The sequence below is a fragment of the Uloborus diversus genome, chromosome 5 (genome assembly GCF_026930045.1).
Source record: "Uloborus diversus isolate 005 chromosome 5, Udiv.v.3.1, whole genome shotgun sequence".
Taxonomy (NCBI): Eukaryota; Metazoa; Arthropoda; class Arachnida; order Araneae; family Uloboridae; genus Uloborus; species Uloborus diversus.
Window position 1 is genome coordinate 168611624 of NC_072735.1, and position 13632 is coordinate 168625255.

General features: G+C 36.1%; 1 protein-coding gene across 1 annotated transcript in view; it reads left to right on the plus strand.

Annotated features, from left to right (window-relative positions):
* LOC129221899 (ETS domain-containing protein Elk-3-like) overlaps positions 1-13632 on the plus strand; it is a 180774-nt gene that overhangs the window by 38661 nt on the left and 128481 nt on the right. The window lies entirely within an intron of this gene.

Genomic DNA, 13632 nt, shown 5'->3' on the forward strand with positions numbered 1-13632 from the left:
CATCTAATCAAGTAATAATGTATTTTTATTTCGAAAACACCGTGGGTTTATTGGATGTACCGTTAAAAATTACATTTTAAATAATCTGATGCGATCTTATGTATAGTCAAGGGCGCCTTAAAAATATTTTTATTCGTCAAATTTTATCTGACGATTTGGTATATTTGGGGGCATAAATTCATTACTGCAGTTTTTAAATACCCGAATATCCGTTTTCATTACATGCACTTTTGTGTGCAAACCTGTATTTTGTCGTTCCGCAAAATTTGGAGTTTCATTCAGCAAACTTAAAATTTCTGCCCTCCAAGTTCCCGGCGCGTCTTTGTATATTTCGCACAATTTTATCTATTTGTCTCTCCATTATCTATTTGTCTATTGTTTGTCTATACTTGTCTCTCCACTATCTATTTGGCTCTCTAATGTTATCTATTATTTGTTCCCATTACAATACCCCTTTTCGTGAAATTTAGACTCATTTTAGGCTCTGTTATGTTTTTTCTTTTTTTCTGTCATCTTCTTAATCTCTGTTGTCTCACATTGGGTCATGATATCCAGGATTGCGGAGTCAGAGGAAAAAATGACAGACTCCGACTCCGGAAATTTTAGAACCTTCGACTCCTACTCCTTTACCCAAAAATCCGTCCGACTGTGACTCTGACTCCATAAGCAGTGGCAGAGTTGCGGAACTGGAGAGAAAATGACTGACTCCGACACTTGGAATTTTAATCCTTCGGCTCCTGACTCCGACTCTTGGAATTTTACACCTTCCATTTCCGCCTCCGACTCTTATAATTTTAAATTTTCGACTCCCGACTCTGACTCCTCAAACCTGATGATATCAACAAGGATGAATACATTTCGCAGACAAAAAGGGAAAAAACATCGTCTTTTTAAAATATAATTACCTAAATTTACTTTTAGTAGCGATTGGGTCATTTGTCCTGCTTTTACAAAAAGTATTAAAACTAAAACCAATGTTACATTGAAATTTAAAATGTAGGCGGTATAGTTGTAAATGCAACTTTCCCTCGAATCATGTGATTAAGGTTTAGTTAAAACTTTTGTTTCAATAACTGAAAATAAAATATTTCAATTTCACATTTAGATATCCCGAAAAGTGTTTAAGATTTGTAAGTCATTTTGAATAAAAAAAATTTAGCATTCCATACACCTCGATTAGATTTTTCATCTGATTTTTACCTATTTATTATATATTTTCTAATATTGTGTATGCATCTACACAATCAAGACTTTATCTAACCTTTTATCTATTTATTTATCTGTGAACAAATTTGTAGAGAAGTTGTTTATTTTCTATGTATCTATTTATTTACTTATTTATCTTTACTTATTTTACCTTTATCAGCGTACTGTTAATATTCCTAACTGTTTCATAATTGTTTAAATTTAACTACATTTTATCCGCTCTTTTTATTAATTAATGTTTCGGGACTGTAAATCATTTCTCGGTGGTTTTAGTTTTTTCCGTTTACGAATTTTTTCCGTGTTCTTTCTTCTGCTTGCACGTCTTTTTAAACAATTAGTTTGTCATTCAGCTTATTATAGTTACTGAAATATTTTTTCATCCTTTATTTTATGTTCCTTTCTTTTAATTCATTTTCCTCGATCCTTAATGGTTTAATTTATTTCTTCTAACGACATCCATTAGTTTTCTCGGAAATTTGCTATTTTAAAGTCTTGATCGCTATTTTTCATAGTGCATTTCTCCTCCAACTTTCATCTATAGAGTTGATTTTTAGAATAAAAAACCTACTAGGCAAGAAATATTTTCAGAAAGGAAAATCTCTCCAAAAGAGCATCTTCGTATACTGCCGTGGGCAGGTTAAATGGCAGTATCTGCAGAAATGAATTTTCGAGATATTTGAAGAAATGTGTGTTGGATTCAATTCTGACAATAGGAAAATGTTTGAATTAGACGTTTTTTTCGCGGTTTTTTTTTTTTTTTTTTTCAGTGGAAACCAAATAAGCTATAGCTTGTACAACTAACGCAAAAACAGAGGATGAAAATACCAAAAAAAAAAAAAAAATGAAAAATTTTGCTGTAGCTGCCCTTTACCTACGGCAGTATAGTCAACTTGACGGAAAAAACGTTTCGAATTTTTCTTTTTTTTTTTCTTTTTTCTTTTCTTTCTTTCTTTTCTTTTTTTTCTTCCTAATTTGACTCTTTATTTTAATATGAATAACGAAAGGGTATCCGTTTTTTTCTTCTTAATGGTATGCTTTCTGATTTTTAGCAATAGAATTTTGCTAGATAGCAGCTGTCATTAATGTCACATGTGTGTACAGCTTTTTCATCGAAGCAAAAACAGGTCCGTAATGATTTTCTAAAATTTCCATCTGTAATCGATGGCTCTACCAGGATGTTTTTCTGTCTGGAGAGAGGGGGAGAGGTTGATTCATAAAAATCCTGATGTGAATAAAAATATTACTACTAAAATTGGCGACTTGAAGAAAGTCTATTGTGGAAATTCCTCCCCCCCCCCCCCTGTTTCGTTTCGCCCCTCACCCCAACACAGGGCCAATGTCAACCCTTACCATTTACAGTCTACGCCAGGGGGTCTACGACCTACGGCTCGCAAATAGATTTTGTCCGACCCGCGGAAAGCTTACAAGCTGAATGAAAAAAAAGTTGAAAATATATTTTCTTTTTGTATTCGTACTTCTCCCTTTGACAAATCCATCGCCACATTCCGTATAACAAATCTTTATTTCGCTCTATGTTTGTGTAACAGTTTTCATAGCTGTATTAGATAAACTAAGTGCCTTTACTTCAATTAATGGAAACTACTACGAATAAAAGGGTGATCAATCAGCAGCTTCGATCTCAGAAGATTCCTTTAGAGTAGTCAGCAAATCGCTTTCTTCAATTCATTCTACCTCAGCCTCTCGCTTATGCTAAAAAAGTTTCTAATGCTTATATTTTTAACGCATCTGCAAGCATATTTCACGCACTAAAAATCGGAAATACGCCTCAAAAATTTTCTCAAGCGCATTTTCAAGCTTTGCAGTTAAAATTAAAACTTAGCTTTGAAGGGTAAAAAATCGATTTAAAATTTCAAAATATTATCCGAATGTTAACAATAAGTTACCACCCCAAAGCTAGGACTATGGAAAAACAACATGCAGTATACCGACAATCCGGTTATCCCATCCGGAGACTGCAGTTTTGTCCTTATTATGGACTCATCAGTCTGGAGTAGTCGATAACCGAGCTGGAGGCAGACGTCATCTCATTGAAGCTGAGTGCCAACACTTTAAAATGACACGTAAGTGCTACAAACTTACTTTAGCCGCCAGTTTGTGGGCACTCTGACTCTCTGCTTTAATGAGATGATATTTGCCTCCAGCTCGGCTAATCACAATTCCAGACAGATGGGGCCATAACGAGGACAAAACCGCAGTCTTTAGATAACCTGCAAAAATGGCATTCAACATATTAATTTAAATATTCAGTTTTTGCGTATTTTTTGTGCATTTTGTTTTTGCGTAAAGTCAAACAAATCAATAACAAACTAAACTCAGGGGCGCTACTGCCCAGGGCTTACTGTGCCATCTCAGTTTACGAGACCGCTCTGTGGTACAAGGCAAATATTCCGGTTAGGCGGTCAGCCGAACGCGGAACCCCCAGGGTTCCCAAGCACGCTTATTACTCATGTCATCGAGCCACTGAAGGGGTGAAAGGCTGAATCGACCGTGTCGAACCCGCAAATCGAACCCTAGATTGCGGCGTGGAAGCGCGTATCACTACCGTTGAGCCACTGGACGTCCAAACATATCCATACGTTTTCAAAAAAAAAAAGTTAGTCCAAATGTCCAAAGGTTTTCCATATGAGGCAGTGAGAAGCAAAGGGAAGTGGCAAAATTAAAGATTTGGAGATAACCAGTACACATGGTAGGTGAACCTCTCCTCTGTCTTGGGGCAAGAGATGGTAGTAGCAGCCCTGGTAGTTGCTGCTATACAGCATGATTTAGAAAAAAAATTCAATGAAAGCCTACCTAGGATGTTATCTTTAAACGCGTTTCACTCTAAAACTTGAAAACGTCCACAAACATCCCTTTGCTTCTCAATGCCTCATATGTCATTTTTGCCGATCCAAGATTTCCAAGAGCCATGGAAATCTTGCCGTTCAAATGCAATTAGTTTCGGTGAAAGTATTATTTTATTTTTTTGAAAAATGAGTGGGGGAGAGAGAAAGGGATCAAGTGGCTTTTTGGAATAATAATAATGACAATAATGACGGATACTTGAATGATATTAGATACCAGGACCAGTGGCGGATGCAAGGGGAGGGATCGTGGGGATCTTGAACCCCCGAGCATATTGTCCGTTGACATTGCGTTCAAACACTTTATGAATAAAATGTGAACGATTTCGGCATTTTTTTCAATTCCTTAATTATTTTTTAAAGTAAATATTTGAGACACTATTTCTTTTAACTAAAATTAATTATTCAAATGTATGCCCTATTAGATGCCGTATTCCTAGCTGATTTGGTGGTTTTTTATTGACACTCAAGCAGTTTCAAAAATTCAAAATAGGAGATTTATTCGGGGGGGGGGGGGCTTTTTTATCATGACCCCCCCTTTTCCCCCTAAAACGGTAATCTGTATCCGCTCCTGACCAGGGCTAATTTTCTAATAAAAAAGACAGGAGCCCTATAGTCCTCAAAACTTAATTTTTCGTTTAAACAGCCTGAATTTTGCCTAAAATGTTAAAGTTTGCATAAAATTTAAAAGAAATGCAGGAACTCAGCTGCCTTGAGACCTATGCAAATTAAGCCCTGGTAGATACAGAATTCTTAAACTATCAGAAAAACTAAAAACAAAGTAATGAAAATAATATAGGAAAAGAAATTCAGCAATTTAGAGTATTTTTTTGGTAAAAAAATATTAATAATTTTGAGAAGGGCTAATGTTTGCCATTGTGCATTTTGGGAAGGGCAAACAAACTCCTAACGTATAAAAGAATGTACGATTTAATTAATTTTGATTTCTGATTGAAGACATAATTGTTTTTGAATGTAGTTCTGAACGAAAAGGAAAATATCGGTATCGGTATTCATGTACGATCGTTGGAAGTTATTCCTTCTAGCTCCTTTAAAGAATCTTAGAAATTAAGATGAGTCACATTTAATGGTCAACGGAAGTTCTACATTTAATGAACGAAGTCATGAAGTTTGTTTTTAAATACGTAGTATCTAAATAGTAGAAAAGAAACATTTAAGTCTAATATTTCAGTGATTGAACAAAGAGCTCCTTCCTTCCAATCGTAGGCACACTAATCCCGATCATGTAGTTTGTGATCGCGTCTCAAATAACTTCAAGTAGAAACGCAGACGGGAGAGTTTTGGGCAAGCGGTAGGGCTCGGACTAAGTGGGACTGGCAAGATTGTAAGACAACCACAGAAAACTAACCGGAATAAGCAATTAAACAAATACAAATATATAAAAAATATGTGAAAAGCAGCTGTAACAATAGTCTATAAATATAAAAGGCCCCTGACCCCCCCCCCCCAGTAGCGGTCCGATAATAGGGGACTAAGAGGGAATGGGAAAAAAATGTGATCAAAACTGATTTTTGTATATATATAATGAAAAAAATGAAGGGACCCGTTTCACGATGTGACAAGAAGACCTCTTAAAGAATGGTTTTGAGGATTACTTTCCTCTAGAACCTCTGGTTTTAAGTCATATTTTCAATCTACATTTAAAGATGGTCATAACCTATTCTCCAAGACAAAATTCTGGGTGCGCTAGCGACCTCAGGGATAGCGATTTTAAAACACTTTTTCTCCCTATCAAGATTATCAACTTAGGTCTAAAATTTTCCTCTCAAGTTATTAATTATCTGGCAGCATGAGTGCTGCTTTTCCGCGGCCCCATTTTTTGCGGGGCCCATTGCAGCTGTGGAATGATTGTGCCCCTGCCTCAATCAGACTCTGCCATCGACACCAATTACCATCTTCATTAACTCGGAAGTGTCTTCCAGATGCCTGATGTCTTCCCACATTCCCAGCGCCATAAAGTAACCTTTCATCTCGCGGGGCACCCGAGAGAAAGGCGGAGAAGCGAAAAACAAAACCTCATCCACAACAAATCATCCCTGCAACAAGTGCTGAGGGACCCCGCATGATGAAGCGTTGCTCCGGAAAAGGTCCCATCCGAAAAAAAGCGGTCATCATCGGTAAATAATTAAAAGTGGTAATTAACCGCGAGCCGTTACTCCAAGCAAAGGTCGACGACTTTCGTGTGTTCTAAAGGTTGTTGACGCATGCTCTCATTATCAAGGTTCCTAAACACTACCGGCTGCTGGTTTTCTCTTTTTTTCCCCAGCGAAGAGGATTTGCGCTTTTAAATGTGTTAATGTGCGACAGGTTCTCCAGAATTGTTTTTGCTTCTTCCTCTTCTTCAAAAGCTGTGTTCTATTTGTCTCCGCTATGAGTTATTTATATCCGACGATGATTCTTCTGCATGATGAGGCGCTGATCAAGTGGTTATACCCAGGGCCTGCTCTAGTAGTTCGGTCGCACTAGGCGATATTGACAGGTGCCGCCCCCCCCCTTCCTCCATTGAGTAATAATAATATACAATAGTGATATTTTAATAAAATAAAAATAATAGTAAAGTGTTTACAATTAAAGTGAGTTTCTTGTAAAATTCCAAACTGGGTTTTGCATATTCGAGCACTGGAACCCACTTTAAATTATCTTTTTTAGCATTAAAGTAGTGCATCTTTTGGCACTGAAACATATTAATATTTTCAAAGCATTTTTAAATTATGCAATTTGCCACCTCTAAATTATTATTAATAGTAGCAATATTTTTTTTAGCATTGAAGCAGTGAATCTTATGGCGCTGAAACAGATATTCATACTGTTAAAAAAAAATTTCAATTTCGAAATGTACCGCCTCTAAAACTTGCCACCCTAGGCGACCGCTTTTGTCGCCTACCCCAAGAGCCGGGCCTGATTATACCCACGGGCGTGCACAGAAATTTTGGGACCCGTCACAGATTACTTTTACGGCCCCTCCATATTGTTTACCCCTACGTTCCTGCTTATCTTTCACCCCTCATCTTAAAAATCTCGGGCCCCTTCAGCCTCGGGGCCGAGCCAACAAGTGCCCCCCCCCCCCTTCCGTGCACGCTCCTGTTATACTCCTGAGCAGAGTGTTTTTCAAAGCGTTAAAGTACTTCTTGACATTTTTTAGAGGAGATAAATTTATTTTCTGGAGTGTCATAGGACTGCGGAGTCGGACAGATTTTGGGGTAAGGGATTATCAGAGATCATATTATTCATCAGAGTCGGTCAATGAAATTCCAAGATTCGGAGTCGGGCCTTTTCCCTCAGAGCCCGCAACTCTGTCAGTACAGCGGAGTCGGACAGATTTTGTAGTAAAAGAGTCCCCCCCCCCCCGGAGTCGAGACTTAAGAACTATCAAATCCTCAAATTGAGAAGTCAGACAAAAAATCCATTCAACTGGAAGAAACTTATGGAAAAGGCTGGTATCCACACAAAGAGTCGTCGATCCAGTGATGATGATGATGATGATGAGTCTCAGTCGGGAGTAAAAGACTTGAAAATTCCAAGGGTTGGAGCCATCATTATCCCTCAGAGCCGCAACTCTGTCAGTGCGGCGGAGCTACGAATCGGAGTCGGACAGATTTTAGGGTACAAAGGAGTCAGAGTCGGGAGTTGAAGGCTTGAAAATTCCAAGATTCGGAGTCTGTCATTTTCCCTCAGAGTCCGAAACTCTTCAGTGCTGCGGAGTCAAGAGTCGGAGTAGGATTTTAAGGAAAAGGAGTGGGAATCGCTTGATGGTTTTAAAATAGTCGGAGTCTGTAATTTTCCCTCCGATTCCGCAGCCCCGCCCACGAAGAAGATTCATGGTGCAGACTGCGCCATTGAAATTATTAGTTGGGGCGTTGTGGGTAGTTTTAGAGGGTTTTTCAATATTATTTTGAGGGGGCATTTTTCTTTGGGAGGAGGGGGGGTGTCTCTTGACGGGACATGCTTTGTCAATTCATTTCGTGATTTCTAAAGATCCATTGCGCCTTATTAAGAGGTAGCCTTCTGTGTAGACCCTGTTAGGATAGCAGTTCCCATCCCCACTTTTGGAATTGGAGAAATCGCTGCATAACAAGAGAAATGTCTTTTAAATATGTTTTTCGTATACTTTTGGCTGAAAGTAACAAATCTATAATTATCTTTTGTTTATCGTGCACCGTTTTACCACAAAAAAGAGGCACATTTTCCCCCCGGGGGGGGGGGGCTTTTTAGCTGAGTTCTCCAAAAAAAAACTTTATTCCTGGCACCAAAAACATATTATATGAACCATTTGCGAATCAGCTATGAGCCTTTTTCCCACCACTGAACATTATACTCCGTTTATAAAAATAAAGCTCTGAACAGAGAAGAAATAGCTTTGCTGCATTTGAAAACAAACTGTACAGAAGCAGAAAAACAAGTGCTGCTGTCTTTCAAATCAGTGTGCAGATTTAACAATGATGGGAGACTGGTCACTCATTTAACTGAATGATATGTATTATTTCAAAAATTTTCTTGAGTACCTTCAGTGCTACTTTTAATTAAGAACAAAATTCATGGTAGAGTTTTTCATACAATTTACTTTACCAATCAACCTTATTTTACAGCTGATCTTTTGCTTTGCTCACTTATGTATTAATCATAAGAGTAAATATTCTTTCTTCTACCGGTGTAGTGCCGATCTCACATAAAATGTTTTTTGCAGAAGTTCGCATGATTTAAACTATTGGTATTAAAATACTTAAACTATTCACTTTTCGTTTTCTCGACGAACAACCACTTTTGACTTAAACATTCCCTTTCGTTCTGTCACTTCATAAAATGAGACAATCGAGCGTCCCGCAACTATAAGCGGCCGAAATCAAAGGGATAGGTGACGTAAAACTGGGTTGTCCCGTTCACAACGGGACATATGATCACAAAGTGCCTTAAGTACGTTTTACTTATGCAAAACTCATACCTGTGGGTTTTGAATCTGTTGAGGGCCTTGCAGTTTTTTAAATTATTTTAGCTTAATTAATTTTAAAAAAGAGGAAAATTGGAAGACAGCCTAAAAAAAGCGGGAAGCTCCGGCGAAAAACACTAGATTCGGCAGGTATGAATCCCGTAGTTTCTTCCAAAGGACAGGAAAAAAAACTAAATTTGTTGAACAGTGAAATATCAAGAAGGCTCCAATACGACAAGCAATTATTTAAATTTAATAAGCTCTATTATATCTATAGAAAGCATGAATAGGCTGATTAATCACATAAAGCTCCGCGTCAGCGTTTCCAAAAAATTAATAACCCGACGGTAATTGCGAAAGTCATCATCAGCGTTTCCCAATCCGTCGCTTAAAGTGCTGATTTTTTTTTTTTTTCAATTCTTTTCTCATAGCACTTACCAAAAGCTAGTCAGCAATAATAGAGTTCCCCGTTCTTGAGAATAATATATTATGCATAAAATAATCTTAAAATGTGAAGACGAAATTTTTAATGCAAACCCTGCGATCGGACGGGATATCTTCACGTTTTTACAGCTCCTAACATTATGATGTATTAACGCAATCTTATTATTCGTTGCCCTTGGACAGCTCGTAAAGGTCGAACGAAAGGAGCTTTTTGTGGCTATATTACGTTTTTCTGAAGAGAATTATGATGCGGTGCTATTTCGAAGAACAATTTTAGGTATTTGCTATTGAGGGTTTTTTTTTTTTTCATTGCGAAAAGGGAAAAAAAAGTGCTAAAACTCAAGATGATTATTGTTGACTCGAAGTTCTAAAAGCATCGTCTCTACTTGATAAGGAGAACGTTTACAACTTGGTGTTAGATGTTGAAACTGATTTTCACACTGTACTGAGCTCCAAATTATCCGTGATAATTAGTGCTAGTGTTCAGATTAATGCTTAGATGGACTAGATATCGAAACTAATTTTTGCAGTATACTGTGCTCCGAATTATCCTGCATAATTAGTGCTCAGTTAGACCAGATATTGAAACTTGTTTCAACACTATACTGAACTAAGAACTATGCTTGATGAATAGTGCTCAGATTCACTTAGATAATCCCGCACACGAATAATGGAGAGTAGTTAACTTTGCCAACTTTGAAGATAATATGCTTCATTGAAACGATAAATTCTGTTCTCTCACTGCTTTCTTTCTTTTTTTTTCCCCTTGAAAAAGGAAAAAAAAAAAGTGCTAAAGCTCAAGATGAGTATTGTTGACTCGAAGTTCTATAAGCATCGTCTCTACTTGATAAGGAGAACGTTTACAACTTGGTGTTGGATGTTGAAACTAGTTTTTTCACTATCCAAATTATCCGAAATAATTAGTGCTAGTGCTCAAATTAGTGCTCAGATAGACTAGATATCGAAAGTAGTTTTTATACTATACCGAACTCCAAATTGTCCGTGATAATTTATGTTGGTGCTCCAATAGGCTAGATATGGAAACTACTTTTTACACTCTACTGAACTCCAAATTATCCGTCATAATTAGTGCTCAGTTGAACACGATATTGAAGCTGATTTTTACAGTTTCTGAACAAAGAATTATCGTCGATAATTAGTGCTCAGATATATTAAGATGATCCCGCACACGTATAATAGAGAGTTCTTTGCCAACTTTGAAAATAATGCTTCATCAAAACGATATATCCGGTAACAGAAACGAGAAAATTTCATGTAAAAAAAAAGGATTGTACAGTCAACTCACGATAATTCGAAGCCTTATAACTATAATAGTCCTTTGTCTCAAAGTTTTCAATTCTTGAGAATGCTGTGGTAACTTCCCATACCTAGAACTACCAGTTTACTCGAAAGATTGAGCAGATCCCATGGGCCTTAGATTTGTTGAGAGTTGATGTGTTTGTTTTATAGGTAATCGCTTGGGGGGGGGGGGGGAAGACGTAGATGAAATTGTTCATTGCTCAAAATGACTTGTTCTTTGTGAAATGTGAATCGGAAAAGTTGAGTCTATTTTGTTTTTTGTGGCGCAAAAGTCTTAATGGGCAAGACTGAAAAAAAAAGCGTTAATAGTACGGGAATTGTGAGAAAGGCGGCTTTCCAAAAATAAAAACAGCAGAACAGCATCAAAAAGCGGATATGACGTCCCCCCCCCCTCTCATTTATAAGTAACATTTTATAATTGTCGTAGACGCACTTAAGCTTAACAATGAAACTAGAATAAATGGAGTGCAGTTTGAATTGTTTTGTCTAAAGGGGAGAAGAGACTTGGACTTCTGTCTTTTTTTTAAATTTAGTTTCGGGAATTTTCTGAATGAACAAAACGACAGCTAGGAATTTTTCCATTTTTATTAGAAATTGTTGGTTTATTTCCTTCTTAGAGATATTATTGTTTAACCATACCGGCAGCTCTTGTAGGTTCCCTATAAAGCTTCTTATTCAAATAACGATATTTTGGTTTAAAAATATCCGCAAAATTACCTTTTTTTCCCCCACCATTCGCTAACGTGAATTACATATCCGACCTTAAAGTTAAAACAAGCGTCCACCAGTTGGTACTATTGTCTGTAAAGAAAAATACTTCAACTGCTTAATGAACGTTTTAGGAGGGCTGGAAGGGGTTGGTAAATATGTTATTATTATTTCCCCTTTACGGTCATGCTTTTAAATAAGTTTTCACAAAATATTTTTTCTAAAAAATTGTAAAATAGCTTATTGGACCTCCTCTTTAAAAGTTGAAAGAATTAAAAAATAATATATTGAACCTACTTTTTTTTTACGTTTCTTAATTTCTCGTAAGAAAAAGCAGAAAAGATAACTTTTGGAAAAAAAATACCACATGAGCAAAAGCGGCATTTTATATTTATTAAATAGATTTTTAGATAATCAGCCTCTAGAGGATTGAACAAAATAAATCTAGTGCTATTGCCATTTCATTTCACAAAATAATACTGCATTCAACTACTATTTTTTCTTCAGAAACCAAAAACAATTTGAAAGTTATTTTCAAATTTACGCATCTTTATTATCTACTTTTCATTTTAGATGCATAGATTCTATTAAAATACTTTTCCATTTGTTTATGAAAACCTATTTCCTTAGAATTCCAGGGCAATGCCATTTTCAACATTACTCTTCTCATTCTTAACTATTCGGAGAAAGCACTTTAAAGAACAAGAAAATAAGTAACAACAATACCACCGTTTAAGTTTTTAATATATTCAAAATCAAAACAAAGGCATAGAAAAATAGAATACTAGCTGAGTGAAACGTGTGGTCTTTTTATTTTAGACTAAACATTTCTTTCTGAGTATTTTCTAAGTGCATCCACGGTTTGACCAAGCAAGGAATGTTGGGTTGTTCAAATAATTTGCAGTTTTTTATGCTCATAAAAAAATAGAAAAGAGAATTCCATACTTTTCGCTCTACTAGCACACTGACTGATCGTATGTTGTAACGCCCACTCACCATTACCTTCTATTCATTTATTTTTATATTTGCAGACGATTATAAACATACGTTTTCGAAGCTACTGTTACGTCTAGGGTTGCCAGGTTTAACTTCAACCGCGAAAAGCAAGTACGTGGAGAGATAAACTTTTACATGCATGATAACTTTTACTTTTTTTTTTTTTTTTTGCAGTTTTTTAAAACCAAAATGTTTGTTTTTTAAGTTTTATGATTCTGTTGCTCAGGCTGTTTAGATATTTAAGAAAGCAATGTTTTGAAAATCAGGCATCATTTCATTATTTTCAACTGTAACTTGACTTAAGTTTTTGTTGTAGTTGTTGTTGTTTTTAAGAAGTGGAATGGATATAAAAATTGTTTTTGGTGAATACGATAGCCACCACCTTCAATTTTACAATGGTAATGTGTTGTTAAAGATGCACGTTAGAAATTTTACTTTTGTATTGCTAAAAGAAATTTAATATCAATTTTAAGTTTTTTATGACATGGACTCCTGCAGAAAATATGCTTGTTTGTGAATTAAGGAAGATCTTGCATGATTTTTTGACGTCTCATAAAACAGAAAATCTTTTTCGTTGATTTGTTTTGGGAGGAGGGGGGGGGGGGTAATAATCAATGTTTTGAAGTCAAATGAAGACTGTCAATGAAGATTTCAATTTTTCAAACCAATTTCAAAGAACAAATTTCAACTGACATTTGATTTTCACGCGTCACGAACTGTTTTAGATTCTCATCGAACGCTGGGGAATGCTTTAAAATTTCACAGATTTTTAATATTTAAAACGTAGGTTAAATTTTCAGGCTATACGGACTGAGATTTAGGGGTATATTTTGGGTTTTTGAGTAATCGAATTGTTGGAACTCTTTTTGCTCTGATTTTACCTTTCATTGTGTAAACGTAGATTCATTTTCATTTTGCTTCATTCCTATTAAAATGGAAAATTAAATCGATGCTACTGGCTCTTCACCTGTGCAAATGTCTATGTAGCAAAAAATAAGTGTATATTAAAAAAAATATAATAAATCATTTTTGTTCGCAATCAGGCTAAGAATTGTTTTGAATGCCGAAGAATTATTTCGTTTGAAAATCTTGTTTTCTCATTTTCTCCACTTTATTTAATTTTTCTAAGAACGAAAATAAAAGTTTGCTTGC